This window comes from Mycetomoellerius zeteki, unplaced genomic scaffold (assembly GCF_001594055.1).
Source record: "Mycetomoellerius zeteki isolate Tzet28-1 unplaced genomic scaffold, Tzet1.0 scaffold98, whole genome shotgun sequence".
NCBI classification, from domain to species: domain Eukaryota; kingdom Metazoa; phylum Arthropoda; class Insecta; order Hymenoptera; family Formicidae; genus Mycetomoellerius; species Mycetomoellerius zeteki.
The window spans coordinates 2,581,527-2,586,319 of record NW_017258021.1 but is presented as its reverse complement, the minus strand read 5'-3'; the positions used below and the strand labels follow the sequence as shown (position 1 = coordinate 2,586,319).

At 31.5% G+C, this 4,793-nt stretch overlaps 1 non-coding gene across 1 annotated transcript; it reads right to left on the bottom strand.

Moving 5' to 3' along the window:
* Positions 1 to 1,394: 1,394 nt before the first annotated feature.
* On the bottom strand, positions 1,395 to 1,476 carry TRNAS-GCU (transfer RNA serine (anticodon GCU)). Its single transcript has one exon. It is a non-coding gene; the product is annotated as a tRNA-Ser (tRNA).
* Between the last annotated feature and the right edge of the window lie 3,317 nt (positions 1,477 to 4,793).

The window sequence follows — 4,793 nt, the reverse complement described above, 5'->3', positions numbered from 1 at the left end:
AGTCATACAAAATTTGTACGACACAAGATATCAGGATGATCAGCCCTTTGTCATAAAGTTGGTCACCACTGCGCTTTAGGTGATGGCGCTAGGTCACGGACAGGCATACCCCTTCACATAAGATGTCGAATTTTTTCCTTTGTAAAAGTACGCTACACACGGAGGTTACATTCGTCCGTCTTTTCGTCCATGACCCAATATCACCCTAAATTCTTTATTTTCAGTAAATGTAAGGCCCTGCGCACAATAGAAGGAATAAAGAATTAGGATTAAAGAATAAACGATTTTAACCTATCACAACCGTGTATTCTGATATATCCGATTTTTGATGGGTTAAAATCGTTTATTCTTTATTCCTATTCCTTATTCCTTCTATTGTGCGTAGGGTCTAACGTCGACGACTCTTAATCTCTTATAAAAATATAAAAAATGCCAAACAATTCTTGTTATTAATGTTCTTATTGTTATATACATATACAAGATGTCCCATTACTGTCACAATTCTTTTTAATGTATTCTTGAGGTAATTTAGAGAAAATCCTAATACAAAAGTATCGAGATTATATTTTTTTATTTAGTTATTGTACAGTTAATTAAAGTTCACTAATTACAGAGCTGATATTTTGTGCGCTCAGGCATGATTATATATATATGACAAGTGGTAAAAGTGCTACCACAAGGACTCTTTTAACAATGTTTAAATTATCATACAAATATACAATGATATTTTTAATAAGAATTTGTTTCTTTGGAACCTATTTATACATTGTATAATTAATATCGAAATATCATAAAATGTTAATTTTATGATAAAAAGTTTCCTTTAAATTTAACAAATTTTATTAAATCCAAATAAACATACTCATTGAAATAGTCTAACTAAATCGTTTAAATTTAAAAGATGTGATTATTTAAAACCTTTTAAATGCATATCTTACCTTAAATTACATACATTTTATATACCTAAAACTAAATATTTTCTTGCAAAGAAATTATTTCATAAAATAATATTTAGTGTAATCAAAGAAAATGTTATTTCATCGAAAAATATTGTTCCAAATAATTGTGTTTTTTTTCTGCCAAACAATATAATTTTAATACAATAAAACTAAAAAATTGGTATTAAACAAAATAGTATTTTATTTAAAATTAAATTGTTTCAATGAAATAAATGTAAGTCAAACAAATAGAAATCTCAAATGTAAAAAAATTTATTTCTGTGTGTAGTTCTGCAGAATTTATCGAGTTTGTTTATTGTATAAATATTAAATTCATTTATTACACAATTGTATAAATATTGAATTTCATTTAATACACAATTGTATAAATATTGAATCATTTATCGCTTTATGCAACATTAAATTTACTGTCTGTGAACAAAATAAAAAAAAGTTCGACGAGGATGGGATTCGAACCCACGCGTGCAGAGCACATTGGATTAGCAGTCCAACGCCTTAACCACTCGGCCACCTCGTCACGCACGTTGAGAAGTTCGAAATGTTTGTAGTAAACCATGACATCTTGGCTTCTTGCAACATTATTACTCTGCAATTTTCATAAATTACAAAAGATTTGAGCAATAAAAAAACTTACTATTCGATAAAATATATATCTGCAAATGTACGGTGTGGCATGTGCATTACATAAAGCAACAGTTGACAATTGACGTATACTGGGGTATATAAATATGGAAGACTAGGACAACCATTGTCGTCACCAAGCAGAACACCTTCTAGTTCCCTTTGCATATACAATATTTCATATTTACTCGTGATATATTAAATATACGACTATCATGTGTACTACCAGCCCATCGGGCTACAATGTCTAAAAATTCTCCTTGTGATCCAACTACAGCTTGTACATTTATTGAGAAAAAAGATTTTCTATTTCTGAAAACTTCATGAAATCATTGCTCTGGTGTATTATAATAACTATTTTAATATGAGTACACACAATCAATGGCGCCATCAACTCTAGATATTCCATTCCAGTCTTGGTGTCTGCCCAACTCTTGAAACATATTCCAATTATTTATTCTTTCTTCACGTGTAACTGGAAATTTATTAAAAATTTGATGCATGCCGGCAAGAAAGCTCGATACGTTACGAATAATATTTGAAGCAGTAGCTTGAGATATTTCTTCTAAATCACCACATACTATCCATAAAAATATATACAATAATAACTTTGGGGTGTAACGAAAGTGGTTATAACAAAAGTGGATGCGAAAACGAAAGCAAAACCGAAAGTGAATAATCAAAAGTTTTTGACTGACTTGGAAGGAAGCTGTAGCATAAAATCGAAGGCATAAAAGAAGTTGTTTAATAATGTAAAATTGGAAGGCCTCTTCGGGATGCTTTGCGGAGAGGTTCTTCAATACGAGGAAGAATATAATGTATAACAGATTTTTTCCGAAATCTATATCTCTTGATGAATTCATCGTCAGACCACCATTCAAAAGGATTTCGTACATCTCTAATATAACGTTTTGGTAATCGTTCATTATGTTCATCGAATATATCAAATTCCTTTACCCAATTTATATATTCCGCATCAAAATCCTCTATCCAATTTATATATTCCACAAGAAAATCCATTTGAAAAGGTATTGCAAATAAATAACCTAATAATACAATATCAATATATTATATACATACATACGATCGTATATGTAGATTATAATATCTACTCTAATATAAATATTATATCATTTTTCCTTCTCAAGTCACCCCCGGATCACACTTACGTAATACGTAATTTTTTTCGACTCAAGAATTAGTTGAAACAAATTTGAAGGTTTATTAATACATATTTTACGAGATTGTTTCAAAACTCGACTATTGAATCGTGAAAAAAAGTATTCAAGTTATATCTCGAGACAACAAACTTCATTTGAGTTTCTCACTTGAATCGTATAATTACAAATGTGAAGTATTAGGTGCTAAACTTAGTTTCCGCGGTTTTTTTGTTTAAAAAACTCATTTATCTCGATATCAAGAGAAAAAATATGTCAATCAAAGTATTTGCCCTCGCTAGTTATACATTTTTCCTATCTTTCGGGCAATAAATGGATTCCGCGACAATAGAACGATTGGTCTTTTGAAGCAATCCATTTTCGCACATCCTCGTAATTTCTGAAGTGTGTATCCATCAAGCCGTGCTGCATCGATCGGAACAAGTAATAATCTGAAGGAGCTAAGTCTGGTGAATACGCTGGGTGCGGAAGAACTTCCCACTCGAGCTGCATCAGTGTTTCCTTGACGGCTTTTGCAACGTGTGGTCGAGCGTTGTCGTGTAAAAGCATAACTTTGCGTCGATTGCTGGCTACTGCTGGCCTTTTTTCCAATACTTCATTCAGATGGTTCAATTGTAATTGATATCGATCCCCCGTGATACTTTTGTTCGGTTTGAGTAGCTCATAGTAAACGACGCCTTGCATATCCCACCAAATGCAGAGCATTGCTTTGTGGCCATGAATATTTCGCTTTGATGTAGATGTTGATGGTTGGCCGGAGTCCACCCATGACCTTTTGCGTTTGGGATTGTCAAAATATATCCACTTTTCATCGTCAGTCACAAAAAACTCCACAAAAATTCTTTTTTTTCTGTCAGGCGAGCAGAGAAATAGAGATGTTTAAGCGATTCGCAATGGCATTTTCGGTTAAGTCGTGTGGTACCCATTTTTCTTCCTTTTGAATCTTTCCCATTGCATGTAGACGTTTGGAAACAGCCATCGGAGTAACGTTTAATGCTGCAGACAATTGTTGAAGCGTTTGAGCTGAGTTTTCGTCCAATAATGTTTGCAATTCGGCGTTTTCAAATTTTTTCGGTCGATCTGAGCGTTGTTTATCATTCACATCATAATCACCACTTTTAAATCGCTGAAATCATTCTTGGCATGTTCTTTCCGATGGAGCATAACTGCCATAAGCTTCGATAAGCAATTTAAGAGCTGCAGCTGCATTTTTTTTCAAATCAAAGTAATGAAACAAACATGTCGAAAAAACAACTTATCACGTTCCATGTTTAATAAAAAAAAAAAAAAAAATAGCATTATTTGCTCAAAAGAATCTTTTCGCACTGAATTTTGTTGACAAATGTCTAACCTCTAAAATGCAGCCAGTTTCAGATGTCAAAGTAAATTACACCCACAACTAGCGTCATCTAAATATGAACCGCGGAAACTAAGTTTAGCACCTAATAAATCAACTCTCAAAATTCGTCTATCGAACTGTTCCATGACTCAAGATTAGTTTCAGCTAAGTTTCTTAGCAGAAACACAACTATAAATACGGACGTTTATTTAAACGTTTATTTAAACGTTTATTTAAACGACGTGTGTGTAATAAAAAAATTAATTAAAGACGTAATCTTTATCGAATTGAATAAATTGACGCGATTTTGCGATGCAATCTTATTAATTTCTGCAAATGTTATATAACATTGATGAATCTTTTATATAAAAATGCGAGATCGATTAAGAAAATATTATTTAGTTATTTATAATATATAAATTATTATAAATAATAAGAAGCATACAGCCACATATGCAAGTTGTTCTTTGCAAAGTCATATATTTAAAATTCACAAGTAAACATTTCGATCAATTTTTGACGATCTTCAGTATACAATTATAAATGCGATATGAATATAAAATATAAAATGCTACGAGAATCGTGCGTATTATTGATTAGTAAAAAGAATTATTGGTATGCTAATCGAACATGACTATCAAATAGTTTTTTTTTAATGTAATTTCTATGTACATAAATATTCTAAATGACCTTACT